Consider the following 17,270-nt stretch of genomic DNA (forward strand, 5'->3'; position numbering starts at 1 on the left):
ACCCAGGGGAGAGGTGCTCCGAGAACATCTCTCCACAGACTTCAGGGGCTGCCAGCGGGGCAGCAGATGTACAAAGGCAGCCAGGGCCAGGCAGGCTGGGGATCCCCTCTCCTCTTAGTGTCTTTGTGATTGTCATGAAGGGAGAAAAGAAAGAGGAGAGAAGATCAGAGGCAGGGAGACCCCGTGAGATGGATAAGTAACCTGGGTAAGCGGGGAGGCTAGCCTTGGGGGACAGGGAGAGCCAGGAGGGCAGGTCCCACGATGTGAAGGAGGTATAAGTAACAGATGTAGAGAGGTGGGAAGTGAGGGAGCTGTGTACCCCCAGGAGACCTGAGCGCATGGCAGTGCTGTTCACCTTCCGGAACTAACGTTTGGAATGGAGAACAATGATGGTTCCTTTTTAGACATAATGAGTATCAGAGGGAGTTCTTGATGACTGAGGATAATTTTTTTTGATGCAGAAAAAAGGAACAAATTTAAAACACCTATTTTTCCCTAAGCCTTTACATTAAAATCGAAATTTTGTTATCCTAATTATAAATCCAAATTCCCTTAAACGGTCTCATTTACAATTTATTTCATTAGGTTCCTTTAAGCATTTTGAAGCACATTTATAAATTTGATGCATTCTGTTTTCATCCACAGCACTTCACGTGCCTGACCTAACAAGCAAGAGCTTTCCAAGCACTTAAACTACTCTTGTAAATTTAATAAATCAAAATCCTAAACATGGTGATTCTCAAGTTCTAATAAACATTCCAATACTGTTTACAAAACTAATCAAATTCCCTTACAACCTTTAATTTAAAATCACAAGTCTAAAATCAATTGCTCAATTACAGATTTACAATGAAATCTCAGATACGCCGAATTCTCTTACACATCACAAACCCTACAAATACCAAGTACTCACAGATCATTCCTAAACTTAACACAAATGTATTCATATTATGGGTTTTGTTGACTTTGTTATTTTTGTATATGATTTATACCTTGCAGGGGTTAAAAAAGACCTCTCTTCACCAAGGGAACAGCTTTCTCATCCCAAGAGAATTGAGGTCACCACTCCAGGAATGTCACCCTCATCTCAGGTGAGCTGAGGTTCTTGGTCACTTATCTGTGGCCATGCCCTAGTTACCACCTCAGAGGGCAACCATTGCTGGTTGCCCAGAGGTGTGGCTGGCACTAGAGACTTAGAACCATAATCATCCTGGGTGATATCTCACATGTCCTTTTTCATGTGACATCAGGAGATTCCGAGTCCATACTGTTCCAGTGGAGTTGGGCTCATAGCCCAGACCCCCTAGGTGCAAATTACATTATTACCTAAATTATTTATCTGATTTGAGTCTGAAACCAACCCCCAATCCACTCCAATCCACCAATCAAGTTGCATCTAGTTTTATCCAATGAATCTCTTTGTTCATTACCTAATTGAATTCCCTATTCTTTTTCTCTGTTTCCTCTCTGACGGGGGGGGGGGGCTAGTCTTTAGTAGGAAAGATCCTCAAACACCACAATGAGTTTATAAGGTGATGATTCCTTCATCCCTCCTCCAAGGGCTCTGTGCCCATTTATTCAGGAGATTGTAAACTGGGGAGCGTCACGCATAGCCTGTCATAACTACTCACCTCGGCTATTGCAGTGCACAGGCAGCTGTAGGCAATACATAAATGAGTGGCCAACAAACCAACAAAATCTTATTTATAGATGCTGAAATTTGAATTTTATATCGTTTTCACTTGTCACAAAATACGCTTTTGATTTCCCCAACTATCTAAAAATATAAAAACCATGTTTAGCTTGCAGGCAGTACAAAAATGAGCAGTGGGTTGGATCTGACCCACAGGCTGTAATTTGGTGACTTCCATTCTAGTGTGTTAACATTTGTCAATTTCACAGTGTTAATTTTAAAAAATTAGTATTACTATCAAAGAAGTTGAAACTTTTTGGAGAGTCACTAATTGATTGTGTCTCCTTTGGTTCATGTTGCTCAGATTCACCCTGCTTGGGGACAAAAGCCTTTTCTTATGTCTTCTCTCCCATGTCTTAAGGTCCCCCCAAATCTTGCTCTTGAGATCTCAAGAAATCTGGAATCAGTTAACTTCATAAATTCTCTACCCAAGTATGACCTAATTTTACCGTATTATGTGGAGCAGTTTTGTTTCCGTTCATCCACCACAACCTCTACCACTGTCCCCCACTCCCCAAAACCAAGTCTTGGGCCTTGTCTTTAGATAACAAAGGTCCAGTAGTGTGTTTTCCCAAACAAAGCAATCATCCACTAAGGCAAAGTTAACTTTCATCTCTGAAATGCAATGATTCTGGCAAGCAGCTTTCAGAATAATAAATTTAATCTCTACCATACATGGCCAAGCCAATCCTCACCACAATTCTCTGCTGATGGAAAAATAAGAAAACTGAGACTTTATGAAATTGCATGGAGACTCCAGCATCAAGCCAAACACTTCAGTAGATGGAAAATGGCTTGGTTAAACTGGAAGCATAAAACAAATGTGGCTATTACTGTCCTCACTCTTATTATACTATCTTTAGAAAATGATTCAACCAGCACAGGAGTTGCGAACTCAGATGTCTTCAGAGGCCAGACTGATCCCTCAAGGGTGTAGAAAAGTAGGGGATGATGAGGACTGGGCCAAACTGAAACATGAACTTCCCCTCGAAACACATTCAAAATAAAAATACACCCATATATAGCAGTATGCTTGTTAAATAAAACACATTTATGAGACTGATGCAACTCTCAGGCTATCAGCTTATAATCCTTGCCATTTGTCCAGTTCATTCATGCATGAGGCTATGAAGAATGACATCGTCAAAAGTGCCCCGTTATACTCCCTGCATCCAATTCCCTCATTGTAAAGACCAGCCAACTGAAGCCCAGGTCAGAGAAGGGACCTGTCCAGAGCAATACATCCAAGCTGCTGTAGTTAGATCAGGTGTCAAACCCAGTTCACCTAAGTCCCAACCCAGGGCTCCCCCACCCTCTGCATCCGTCTAAGGGAGTTCAAAACAGGAGGATGCTAATGCCGGCAAAGTAAAGCCTGTAACTGCTCGTTCTGGCTGCATCAATTAATTCACCCACCGATTGGCCAAGCAGAAGGAAAAATGAGTCAGCTGGCATTATGAGTAAGCAGCTCCCAGCTGTCTCCCGCCGGCCAGAGCTGCCCTATATTTGAAGGTCAGACATCAGAGCCCCAGCTCTGCATGTGGAATTTAACCACTGGGGCCCACATGACTGTAGGCAGCCAGACTAAAGAGCAGGGGAAAAGGATACTCACAGACTCAGGATCCTGGGTGCTCAGAGCTGTGCAGCCACCTCCTCACCTTCCCACATGGGGCTCAGATGATTTAAATATCACAGCCACAGGAGCCAGACACAGATTTCAATGTCACCCCAATAGGGGGCCTGCAAGTTTGGATGGGCCCTGAGGGAAGCACCAGGGATGCCTGCTGGAGGAGAGAATGAGGGCCCCACAGCCACAGAGACTCAGCACCCAAGTGCTCTTCTAAGGAAAATGGGAAACTCTGGGGTCCAGCTGTGCTATGGGATCTTGAGCAAATCCCAGCCCTTCTGTTGGCTGATGCTGTTAAATGGACTGATAGGATGCTTACTGTCATATTGGACAGTGTTCTCATGAGAGACAAGAGGCATAAAGAAGGTAGAAATACTGTGTGACTAGCACAGCAGTGAAGAATTGGGGCTGTTACCAAGGGTCCATAAGGTAGCAGTTGGATGAGAAGGACTAATAGAAATCTTTTCTAAAGAGTAAGGTGCTATTATGATTGTTGTAAACTATTGTTGCCGTCCAGAAGAGGGGAATAGTTGTGCTCTGTGGGGCCCCAGGGTCAGAGTGAGAAAGCTGAGTTGCAGGCAGTCTGGGGAACAAAAGGAGGAAGACTTTTGTGACAGAGAAGTCTGTGCAAAGACGAGAGGTTCTTGCATAAGAGAGGAGGCTGTGAGCTGGCTGTGGAGGGGTGGGTCCAAGGTAAGGGAGGACGAGTGTTTACTGTGAGAGGGTCCAGGCATGTGATGGCAGGAGGAGATTTGCACTGAATTACCTCTAGGGTCCCTTTCAGGCCTCATACTCTGAATTTCAGATTTGGTTGGGGAAAGGGGAGGATAGTAAAGGAGGGAAAGTTAAACCAAGAGCCAGGAGCTCTAGTCCAGGGCAGGCTCTGCACCAGCTTGCTGGTCCCTCCCCTGCCCTCCACCCTGCCTGCCCCACTGGGCTCTGCAGCCTAAGAGGAATGGCTTCATCAGTGGCAGATGCCTTTTCAGGTGGGCTCCTTTGTGGAAGGCCATTCTCAGGACACTAGGCAGAGTTGCTTTCCCCTTCCATCCTGGTGGTCTTTTCTTGCAAAGTTGGGCTTGGAGGAGCACAGTTTGGAAGCTATGGCTTGGAGACTAAGGTCTCCTCAGCTCTAGCAATCTGTGAGCTTTCCACAGGTATTAGGATTGGGTGACTGGATCCACTGGGAAGACAGAGCCCCTGTTCACAGATCCTCAATTAAGTCACCCAGAGGCATGCTCTCAGGATCCTACCCTTGTCCCCCATCCCAATCCCCTCTGCCCCAAAACCAAAGGTGGGAATGTGGGTTTGCACAGGAAAAGACTTGATTAATGTCCTGGCTCTGTCAGAGATGTAGGATGAAAGGAGACCATCAGAATTATGAAAACAAGTCTTTGTCCCTGGGGAAATCAGCCCATTTTGATATCCTGGGCTTGCAATTAGTCTGTGGGGAGCCAGAGCCCTGTGATTCCTGAGTTGTCTTAACCATCTTGCTGGCAACAGGCAGACAGCAGCCCAGCCTGGGGGTGGGGAGTGGGAGATGCAAATCAGACTTGATAATGTAAGCCCAGTGCCTCCCAACCTCCCTCCTGTGTGTGCTTCAATTCCTAGTTTATAAGTCCTCATTTTGCAGGTGATCTTCAGAAAAGTGGAGACAATCAGTTACCCCAGATTATCTGTGAGTCTGAATTCCTTGTTAGCAAATACATTTTCCTCTCTGTCCCTCTCTGTCTCTGTGAGTTCCTTGAATACAGGGGCAGTGCTAGTGTCTGAGGTGGACAGGGGAGGGGCTCCCCCAGTGCTCCCCAGAGACCTTTCACTGGTTATGTGCTCCTTTCTGCCCTGCCTCCGGTGTTCTGCTTCCAGTGGCCCACACCTGTGACTCTCCTTCAGCAGCCTGCCCCAGGCTACTGGAAACTTCCCACAATGGCAGACAAACTGAAGTGCCTAGGAATTCAGCTTCTTTTTAGCTAATGACTTGCAGGTGCAGGAATGTGGAGCCCAGCTCCCTGGTCATGGGACCGGACAACCATGAGATGTGGCTTATATTCCAGAGTACCCTGCGGGATTCAGGCTGAAGCTACCTTCCGTGAGACTTGGCCAGAATCATCCCCTTCCCAGTGCCCTCCCTTCCCTTTCCTGCTTCCCACTTCCTTGCTGGTTTTCCTCGGAGCACCTTCTCTTTTTCTTTTTTAAATTGAAGTATAGTCAGTTACAATGTGTCAATTTCTGGTGTACACCATAATGTCCCAGTCATGCATATACATACATATATACGTTTTCATATTCTTTTTTGTTAAAGGTTATTACAAGATATTGAATATAGTTCCCTGTGCTATACAGGAGAAATTTGTTTTTTTAATCTATTTATATATATAGTGATTAACATTTGCAAATCTCAAACTCCCAAATTCATCCTTTCCCACCCACTTTCCCTTGGTAACCATGATTGTTTACTATGCCTGCGAGTCTGTTTCTGTTTTGTAGATGAGTTCATAGTGTCCTCGGAGTACCTTCTTAATAATCACTTGTACATGAATCCTTGTCTCAGGGTCTCCTTCCATGTTCCTAGCACTTAGGACAGGGCCTGTCGTGGGGAAGGGACTCAGTTACTGAGGTGTAGCAAACAAAGATGCAAAAATTGCTCTAGAGACGAAGCCCAACTCCTCATCCCAGAGATGAAGAAACTGAGGCTCCGAATGGAGAAGGCACTTTGCCCAGGTTTCACAGGGAGGCAGAGGCTGAGCCTGAGTTCAGTGACTCCCAGGTCAGGGGACACCCCTACTGCTGGGTGGCTTCTCTCTAGCAACCCTTTTATAACTAAGGCAGAAAGTGTCCAGTGCCTCGGAGCTGAAGGCAAAGGGCAGTGAGGGCTTAAAGAAGGGAGAGGTCTCTGCCAGTGTCGGGAGGAGGGTGTAGGGCTGCCTGGAGGAGGGAGCACTTCAGCTCAGTCTGGAAGAATGAGCTATAAGAGGTGGTCAGATGGGATGATGGCATTCCTGGTGCTGGGAACTGCATGAGGTAAAGTCAAGAAGCTGGAGAGTGTAGATTATATTTGAGGAGAAGAGTGAGTTGATTAGAGACTCTTAACAACTAAAGTCAAATGGGACATCCCAGTTATCTGTTATCATAATAGCTAAACAATGGGCATGGGGACCAGAGACTGGGAAGACTGGCATGTGCAGGTGGGGGGCCTCTTCCTGCCTGTCCAGTGTCCCCACAGACAAGTACTGGGTTCCATGTCTCCACTTCTAGAGGTTCCCTGCTTCCAAGTTTTTCCCCAGGTTTGCCCCTTCTGCTGCAAAGCATGAATGAGAAAGCTCTGGCCTTGGTGGCCTTGCAGGGGGTTGGAATTTCTGAGCACTCAGAGACTTCTGGGCTAGTCCTGAGCCTAGCGGGGGGGCGTTTGGGGGAAGACTGGCAGGGGCTCTCAACAGAGAGAGAGAGAGAGAGAGAGGGAGAGAGAGAGAGAGACAGTGCTTGGCTAAATTAATTCTCTATATCCTTGCCCTTCTCAGTATACCAATCTGTAATGGGGGCATGAATTAAGAACACTTTGGGGACCCTTGTCTGCCATTCAGTTCCAGTGATCTCTTCTGTATTTGAGCTGTAATTCTAAAGAGTCTCCTTTTTAAAGCAGTCTAGCACTGGGCTAACTTCAGCAATACCAGGATTTCTGGTTATAAATCCAAAGGCAAGGGGCTGTTGTCAAGTTGCTAAAACTAGAGCAGAGGAGAGCCCTTTGTCCTTCTTAAGGAGCCTAGAAAATAGCAAAAGACAAAAGGACCTCAACTCTGATGGACGGTAATGGACAAATGACCCATGGGCAGAGGTGGACTTGATTTGGGTGGCTCAGAGACGAGCAGGGTCTTGCCCAGTTTCTTGCATCACATTAGGGGCAAAGCTGCAGAAGGACCCAGACTGCCTATCTCCCAGGTTAGAGCCCTTTCATGTTGCACTCAGAGTGTTGTTGTCGTTGACCTTCAAGGCCTCTCAAGGTATAGACTTCATAGCCTTCATAGTCTGGAGGTTTCCACTCTGCATGTGCACACATATTCCTGGGGACTTTCTGGGCTGAAAGAAGACCTCTAACAATTTCCCTTGTGAAGCTGATTGTCTCCAAAGAAGGCTGCCATTGATCCCTTCCCTCCCTGTATGTGTATGCTGTTCCAACCACCAAGAAGTAGTATGTTTCCCTTCTCCTCGAATCTGGACTAAGCCTCATGATTTACTTTGACCAAATGAATATGGCAGCAGTGATGTTTGGAAACCACATTAGATGCCAGTTATCTGTTGGCTTGAGTATCTGACAATCAGAATTTGGTATTTGCAGTTTGTAATAGGCAATCAGGTATTATTGATTAGTTCAATGGATTCTGGTTTTTTTTCACTATCTACTGCTTGATTTATTGGTCCAACTATTATTGACTTCTGGTCCCATAGCACACCCCTCTGCCTGGCTCCAAATATAAGGTGTTTTTGAGCACCTAATAGATGGCCGAGGCAAAGCCCTTATCCTTTGTTAGCCTCAGTTATTTCACTTGTTCAATGAGCTGGAGGAGCTGGAGTGCATGAGCTCCAATGTTCTGGGTGCTGGTGACTGTTCTCAGAAGCGTTATGAGCTCGTCATGCCTCCTGGCTGGCAGGAGCAGAGCCCGAAGTGGAGGGCAGAGGGCAGAGCGCAGGGAAGGAACACAAGCAGGAGCATGTGAAGCCCAGACTCCAGCCCCACCACAAGGTGAGAACAAGCTCTGTGCTGAGAGCACCCAGGAGAAGTAGAACTTCATTCCATTCAGTGCCCCGCGATCTCCATCAGCCCTGCTAAGCCAACCCAAATAAACACACAATCTAAGTAAAGACAGTGAACAAGTTGTGCAGAACTTTTAGGCAAATCTCCTAGCCCCCCTTCCTCACCAAATACAGTACTGCCCTGAAACCTTCCTATAGAAATTTAGGCGTCTCTGCTAGAGGGATCCTGGGTGGCTTCTGGGAGGAGGTGAAATAAGGCGTGGGCCCTGAGAAGTGAGCAGGAATCTTCAGGCATAGGGAGCAGCATACACAGACGCATACAGAGGCCTCAGTTGGTGGGGCACACTTTGGGGGCAGTGAGAAGACCACTGCCACTGGCACATGGGGCATATGAAGATGGATGGAAAAGGCTGAAAACCTCAGATGCCAGGGTAAAATGTTTTAAATTTATGCTCTAAGTCGTTTTTTTTTTAAAGCCTGTTTTTCACTCTACATTCCTTAACAACCAAATCCTTTTGAAAAAGGGGCATCTTACATCAATCTCTTCTGATAAAACATGATAATGCCTGAGTTATCGACTACTTCCTATGTGCCTTATATCGATCGATTCCCTAAATTCTCCCAACATCCCTCCTCATCAGGCAGTATTGCCACACCTAGTTTAGGTCTGGTAAGAGGGGTAGGTGGGCTTTGAGCCCAGACACCCCAGTGTCAGAGCCCTGTGTGCTCTGTACTCACCATCCTTATTTGGGGTGGGGCTGGGGGCTGGCGCTGTGCCGCCTGCTCAGTCTCCCCATCCCCACAGTGGGCCATCGGGCTTTCCCACGTGACATCGTGGCTCCAGGGAGAAGAGGTAGAAACCGCTGTTCAGATCCGCCCTCGGATTTTAAAGGACGGGACTTAAATCACAGCTTAGCACTGTGTGGAGAGGGAAGGATGAGAGAGGGAGGAAGATCTCTAGGGGTTTCACTGAGAGAGAAGAGGTCTGGACCAGGTGGAGGCAGGAGATGGAGCCAAGGCAGAGTCTGGATGGCCTCTTCACACCTGCAGATCAGGGAATCTGGCTTCTGAGCCAGCCCGGCTTCTGACTCTCTGGTTCTGAATGAACAAGCCTCTGCCTCTCTCTGGGGTCTGTATCCTGACTGTATCATGTTTGGCTTGGACTAGGTCAGTGATTTCACCTGTTTCAACAGTAATAGTCAAACACATTTGTCGGGGTGGAAGTCCATTACATAAAACTGACCAACAGTGACATTATTATAAATGTATGTTTCTGTTCAAATGTACAAACACTACTTATTATAAAGTCAGCCAATGAGAATAATGAAGCTATTACAGTAACCCAAATAATTTGAAGTTGGGTATTATAAATAATATTTGCAATCCGGTATCAGCATCAATATCCAGTTTATTTCATCATTTAGATTTTGTTTCACTGTATTACCAAAATCCTGATCCAGTCCCAAAAATAGTTGCAAATGGTAATGGATTTTCAAAAACTTTACCTTCCTATCTCAGAACATTCTCCAATTAAACTGATCTAGGAACTTCAAGAGGAATAATAGCTAATTATTTTGTGTCAGGTTTGAATTATTAATAATACCTAAGCCCAACTCTCATTCCTTAAACTGTGAGTATTAAATTTGGAGGGAGATGATGAATAGGTTTCTTGATTTAAATATTCATTGTTTGGCAGAAAAATTCTTTTCAAGTGTACCTTGAAGGATGTTCAGGGCTGTCATTTAAGAGAATCTCATGCCTCAGTGCCCATTTCTGACAGCTCTTCACTCAAACTTTCTGAACAGTCAAATTTACTTTGTTTTGCATATGAAGTCCAAGTTTTAGGATTCAGTTTTATTCTAAACATGTTATCTAGAATTGTCTGCAGGGTAACTGTGTGCCAAAACCAGTCCACTGGCGTTAACAGAAGTCAGGCTAGAAGTGTCCAAATTTACACTGAACACTAATATGACAGTGTCAATACTTCTGGCACTTTTACCCACTCCCCTGTTAGCACCCAGCCCTTCTGCAGTGTCAGGAGCAGGCCTTTAACTGAGCCAAACATTTAATTGAGTGCTTCACCTGAGTCACCTAAGAGTGGGCTCACAGGACACTGTGCCATGTGAGCTCAAGTCCAGGCCTGAATTACCCGAGGTGGGCAGTCCCCGTGAGGCAGGTGAGCAGCCTTCCCAAGCAACGGGGCTTCTGCTCAGAATCCACATGAAGGTCCAGGCCGCCACAGAAGCTGTCTGCTGAGGTACACGTGGAAGCGCGCTGTGCACCTTACTGGCGGCCCCTGTGTGCTAAAATTGGGGATCCTGCACAGCGTCTTTGCTCTAAGACTTAAATAATTAAAAATATGTATTTAGACAATGCTTGAGGAAGTTACTAAATGTCTTCTTTGGATCCAAAAATTCCAGTTTGGAAGCCACAAGTCTAGGCAATCTCTCAGGGCTCTTCTGGGTGGACATCTGAGGGTTATCCAGTCCTTACTAGGCACCAGCATTGCCAATGATTGATTCTATTTTATCCTCCCACCCCCACCCCCGACCCCGGATGTTTTCAGGAGTAGAAAACCAAGCCCTCCTGGTCCCCTCCAACCCCCAGCCTGTGGGATTCCCTTCTAGGAAAGTCATTACTGCCTCTCTTGGTCGTCTGCCAGCTCTAAAGTGTCTTTTTAATTGCATCTAATTTGGCCTCATCTCATTAAATCCTTAATTTAAACTGGAGCGATCCCTCCAGCTCTGGCTGCCTGATGACAAAGGGGCCCGCACACCCTTCCCCCTTCAGTACGGCTCCCCCACCCTTCCATCAGGGCTGCTCTCATTTCCAGGTGGTCTCTCTGGGAGGCTTCTGACAAGTGGCTGTCGTTCTTGCCATGCTGAGCGTGGAGCTGAGCCAAGAGGGCTTCCCGGGAGCGGTAATTACTGGTAAAGGCTCAACTCTCCACCCCACTGGTGCCCTGCTCACAGGCCCAAAGTCACTGCAGTGACAGCATCCAGTTCTAGTGGTGGAGGAATGGGAGCACAGTGAGGAGAAGCACTGAGATTAAACAGTAATAAACGCATGGTAATTACAGTAGCCACTGTCAAGTGCAGGACACCATCCTCACCAGGGAAGGTATCACTAGCCTCATTCTGAGGGTGAGGAAATTCAAGTTTGTAAATAGAAAGTGACAAGCCTTAGGGTGTAAATGTAGCTTTGGCGTGGAAGGGAGGAAACTTCTTCTGTCTCCCCCAGTCCAACCTCATCTCCTACCAGGCTCACCCTTGTTACTCCTCCCTAGCTACTTAGTCATCTCAGTGCTCCTCGGACATGCTAGTGCTCCTACCCCAGGGCCTTTGCACTTACTGTCCCCTCTGTCTGGAATGCTCTTCCTCTACAGTTTAACTGGCTCATTTCTTCTTCCCATCAGATGTCAGCTCACATCTACTCTCTTCAGAGAAATCTTTCTTGACCTCCACCATCACCTCTTCTTCATTTTCTACCCTCACCTTGTTTTGTTTTTGTGGGTTTTGTTTTGTTTATTATGGCTGGTAGCTCTTATCACTAGCTCTTAGTAAATTACATATTTATCTTTGAAAAATGAAATGCTGTAAGAATAGAGAATTTTTCTTTCCCCTTCACTGCTCTGTGCTTATTACCCAGAACACTCTCTGACACAAGCTAGGTCTTCAAGAAGAAGAGAACAGGTCTTATCCCAGTCTGTTGAGGCTGCTCCTCCTGGCCGACATATGATCACTGCCAGCTGGACGCTGAGGAGGCAGAGTCCAGCCTTTTGGGGGACACCTGGCTGTTCTCTTCAGAAGCCTGTCACCTCCCATGGCACCGCAGGAAAGCAGGTCTGACCCTGGCTCCTCACAGGCCTGCTGGGGAATCTCCTTCCTCACAGGCCAGCTGGGGAATCTCCTTCCTCACAGGCCAGCTCTTCTCTCCCTTCCTCCCTTGCAGGAAACTTTCAAGCAGCTCAAGTTTTTAGAAAACAAAGGTTAAGAAGGAACTGATGCCTGCTAGTAGCTCCTTCAGAATGAAGGGAGAGGAAAGGCTGGTTCTTTCTTGGAACTGGGAGGGAAAATATAGTTAGAAGAAATATAGATATGCAAATATCTAAATGCATTATCTGCCAGAAACATGCATATATAATTTTTAAAAATAAAATCACAAGCCTCTGCCTAATTCCAGTGACAATGCAGAATGAGCCCCCTTCTTTCCTGAGGCTGGATGAACACTCAGAAAATCCATTCTTTTTTCTTGATCTTCCCCCACTGAGGGGGGCAGGGACTGGGCCCCCTCGCCTGCAAGCTGAGGAAGAGGCAGGTAATGAGGCTCCAGGCAGCAGACTCACTTTCACACTTATTCCTGATAATTGGTCACCCCTTTCAAGAGCAGGTGGGTCCTGGTGGAGTAATTGGCAGGGGACAGGGCCAGTCCCCAGGGAATGGAAAGGTGTTAATTGCTCTTTCCCCTCCCCGAGGTAGATCCCTATTAAGGAGGGAGCTATAAGGCTGTGGGATGTCCAGGAGAGGCCCCGAGGATGCAAAGGGCTAAGTGTTAGCACTTCCCTCTGATACTGCAAAGAGGGTAAGGTTGACGGCCAGTCCTGAAGAGCCTGCTGAGGTTCCCTAGCTGGTGAGAAGCAGAGCTGAGACTCAGAAACCAAGGCTGTGAGAGCCCAAAGCTTGTGACTCAACCACCCTGGTGTCCTGTTACTTGTTGAATGGAACTTTTATTGGAAGGAGGGAGCTAGCTCAGGTGACTCTCAAATCTGCCATCCTGGGGAATCAGAGCAGGGCTGGGGGCTGAGTGCCTTTCACCACGGACTTCCCCACAGGAAGCTTTTGTTCAGGATGTTGTCCTCTCGTAATAACATGCCACACCCAACACATCTTATTCATTGGAAATTACCTTCGGTCCAACATTCTGTCAGGCTGACCCACAGAGTAATTGGAAACAAGTGATTTTCCTCCAACAAATAGTCCTGGAGAGTATGAATTACTTCCCCTCAGAGGATGCATAGGCCGCACTCAGTCTGCAGTGTGTGGCAATGACAGAGGCCTCTGAGCCTTGGCGGGCTGTTCTGCCAGGGGAGCACCAGCCAGGTCTGAAGCAGGACGGCGGCCCTGCCCCAGTCACTGTGGGGAAGCAGCCTGAGAGCAGTGCAGCTGACAGCGCCCCCCAACCCCAAGACCCAGACCACTGGCATCCTGAAGAAAGGACTTAGAGATAAGACGCCTCTCTCAGTGAGGGTTCCCAGCTCTGTTCTCCATCCAGTTACCCAAGCTTGAGTCCTGGGAGTGCCTAAGCCTTCTCCTTTCCTTCATGTCCTCTACCCCATCCATCCTGTCCCCTCCAATATCGTTCAGGCCTTATCTCATCAGGATCTGCGTGGTAGCTTTCTTGCTGGTGTCCCTGACCTCGTTTACCCCCTCCTGCTGATCCCCTACCTTGTAGCCAGAATAGTCTTTATGAAAGTTAAGCCTGACGTTACTGCTCCCTGGTCTAAAACCCTTCTGTGGTCCCGTCATGGAAGCATGGTATGCGGCTACCTTGTCCTGGCCTCTGCCTCTCTGCCTCTCTCCTTCCTTAGAGAGAGCCACTTATTTCTAGCCCAAATGTTCTCCAAACATACGACACCATCTCCCACCTCCAGTCTGTGCTTCTACTGTTCTTACTGCCTGGAATATTCTTCCCCCTGCTTCAGAATTCTACTTGTGCTTCAAGGACCACTTCCTCTTCTTATTCTTCCTTTTTTTAGTTGAAGTATAGTTGATTTACAACATTCTGTAAGTTTCAGGTGTACAACATAGTGATTCAGTTTTTGGTTTTGTTTGTTTGTTTGTTTTTTAAATTATATTCCATTATAGGTTATTACAAGACTTTGTGTATAATTCTCTGTTCTATACAGTAAGTCCTTGTTACTTACCTATTTTATGTATAGTAGTTTGTATCTGTTAATCCCATGCTCCTAATTTGTCCTTTCCCTCCTTTCTCTCCTCTTTGGTAACCATAAGTTTGCTTTCTATGTCTGTGAGTCTGTTTCTGTTTTTTATATACATTCATTTACATTATTTTTTAGATTCCACCTATAAGTGATATCACGTAGTATTTGTCTTTCTCTGTCTGACTTATTTCACTAAGCATAATATTCTCTAGGTCCATCTATGTTGCTGCAAATGGCAATATTTCATTCTTTTTTATAGCTGAGTAATATTCCATTGTGAGTATATGTGTATATATATCTCTCTCATGTCTTTTTAAGCCAGTCATCTGTTGATGGGCACTTGGGTTGCTTCCATGTCTTTTTGGCTATTATAAATAGTGCTATTGGGATGCATGCATCTTTTTGAATTAGAGTCTTCATTTTTGTCTGATATATACCCAGGAGTGAAATTGCTAGGTCATATGGTAGTACTATTTTTAGTTTTTTTTAAGGAACTTCCATACTGTTTTCCATAGTGGCTGCACTAATTTATATTCCCACCAGCACTGTACAAGAGTTCTCAAGGACTGCTTCTAATGGAACCTTTAAGCCTTCCTGGGAAAAGTGACTCTTAGTTTTCTTTTTATTCCAGCCTTGGGACTTTTATGTTTGTAGTGGGTAGAATAATGCCCCCCTGCCCTGCCTGCCACAAGATGTCCAGGTCCTAATCCCTGAAATGTGTGCATATGTCACCTTACATGGTGAAAGAGACTTTGCAAATGTGATAAGGTTAAGACTGTTGAGGTGGGAACAGTAGTCCAGGTTATCCAGGTGGGTCCAGTTACTCATAAAGGTCTTATAAGAAGAAGACTGTGAAAGACAGAAAAGGGATGTGATAATGGATGCAGAGGTCAAGTGATGTGGAGCTATGAGCCAAGGAGTGCAGACAGCTTCCAGCAGCTGGAAAAGGCAAATAATTGAATTCTCCCTGCAACCTCCAGAAAGGACCACAGTCCTCCTAACACCTTGATTTTAGCCCATTGAGACCCATGTTGGACTTTTGACCCCTAGAACTGTAAGATAATGTATTTGTATTGCTTTGAGTCACTAAATTTGTGGTGATTTGTTACAGAAGCCACTGGAAATGAATACAACATCAAATCAGAGATAATTGTTCATGTGTCTGTGAACCCCTGGATACAAAGGACAAAGGACAAAGATAGGGCTTGTCCCTCCCTGTGTGTCTGGCTCCCAATACAAGGTCTACCACAGAGATGATGCTTAGCAAACATTGGATGAGTGAGTGAATGAGTGAGATACTTCCTTCTCCTGGTGCTAGCAGACCCACTGTGGACATCAGGACTTTGAGGATTCTTGGGTTCAAATGAAATGGAATTGATTTTGTTTCACAACCAGAAAGCATGATTCCCTGTGCTACTAACTCTATTACCTACCCTGCCATGTCTACAAACATTAATTATGTTGCTCAAAGGCATCTTCCCTTGGGTTATGAGATCACTTAGCCTTCCTGGCCCCGGTTCACGCCTAGTGACTCCCATGTACATCTACAAGGACATGAGGCTCTGAGACTCATGAAACATCGGGGCTATAGGAGCCTATACAATCAACTCAGCTTACCTCCTCATTTACAGATTGGGAGACTGAAGCTGAGAGGGAAGGGGCCTAAGTGGTCAAACTGCGGCTCTGCAGGGCCAGGAGGAAAATCCAGGCTGGGTATCTTTCACCTGCCCCTCCCAAAGACCCAGCTGCTAGTACTGACACGCCCATTTTACAGATGAAGAAACTGAGTCACAGGGTGGTTAGTTGACTTGCCTGCGATTAGCTAGTTAGTGGTGCTGATATGAATGGAACTTAGCTCCAGAGTCTCTGCTTTTCATATCTGTACTAAACTGACAGGTGGGGAAACTGAGGCCCAGAGTGGGTCCAGGCAGTGGTGGCTGAAGGGAAAGCAGGTCATGGCTAAAGTTCAAATCAGAGCCCTCCAAACCCACCAGGGAGGAAGTGCTTGGGCTGAAAGGAGGCCTTGGGAGTTTGCCTTCTTCAATTAGGCTGTTTGCTTCTCTGAGTCCAGGGGATAATTTAACTAATGGCGCTGGTTTTCTGACACTATCGATCGGTCAAGATTAAATATGTTTGTCACAGTCAAGTGAACTAATCACTTTATTGTATTTCAAGTACTAATTTCATCAGATAGATGTAGGGGGGTGACCCTGGGGAGGTGCAGGAGATGAGCACGTGCACAGACTGGGGTAGGCAACAGCACGATCGATGCAACTGATCTGCCTGGAGGTATCTGGAATATCAGGTTTTCTGGATGCCTGTAGCCATGCTGCTCAGACAGGAGGAATCTGCATTTTCCCCCAGCCTCCTCCATCACTGTTCCATGGCCCTCTTGAAATTTCTCAGGAGAGGCAATTTCTCAAGTATTATTGGAAAATGGTAGATGTTTCCAAATAGCTATCCTAAATCACCCCCTAGCCACTACTCCCACAGCCACTCTGACACTGCTGGATGCAAATACTGCCTCTCTGAGCCATTAGCCGTTCCAGGAACCACCGATTCACGGCAAAACCTGAAAATGAACTAATCTGTCTTTCAGGTTTGGAAAGGCTTTACCATTTCCATAGCTCAGCATGTAGGGCAAGGAGACCCAGGGCTTACTAAATCATCCCCTGGCCCTGGTGCGACTGAGCAAACCTCATTCCTTGTGAGAGAGGGTAAGTGTATATACATATATGCACACACACACTAACATGCAAGTGCACACATAAGCACAGACACACACACATACAAACGGACTTGTACACATGCACACCCATCTAGCGTGCACATATACATGAAGTGCACACTTCCACAGAGGCACACTCATGTACACACAGGTGCACACACTCACACACAAGGTTCAGAAGTTCCCAAGGGGCAAGATGTTCTCTAAACACAAAAGACTGGTTTGTCCCCTGCACATAGAAGCATGGGAGTCAACTTGATTGGGTGACTGTGAAAACAAGGCCAATTTCTCTAATTCTGGGCACAAGCCCACCACCACATCTCTTTTCTCGTTTTGGCATGTTTAATCACACCAAACATAGGTCATTGATTGTAGTCCCCGCAGCCAAAGAAAGTCAGGTATCTCTCTTCCACACCTGTGTTTCTGAGGGTCAGTCCTCTGGTGATGAGATGAGGGAGGGGCTGTTTCCCGATTTAACTTCTGGTGCTGAGGAGTGAACCTCCCCAATCCTTGTGAGCACTCGCTTAAACAGAATGGC

The 17,270-nt window shown here is 46.3% G+C and overlaps 1 long non-coding RNA gene across 2 annotated transcripts in view; it reads left to right on the forward strand.

Annotated features, from left to right (window-relative positions):
• Positions 1-17,270, forward strand: part of LOC140696089 (uncharacterized) — a 215,847-nt gene that overhangs the window by 109,636 nt on the left and 88,941 nt on the right. The window lies entirely within an intron of this gene.

The sequence above is a fragment of the Vicugna pacos genome, chromosome 4 (assembly GCF_048564905.1).
Source record: "Vicugna pacos chromosome 4, VicPac4, whole genome shotgun sequence".
Taxonomy (NCBI): Eukaryota; Metazoa; Chordata; class Mammalia; order Artiodactyla; family Camelidae; genus Vicugna; species Vicugna pacos.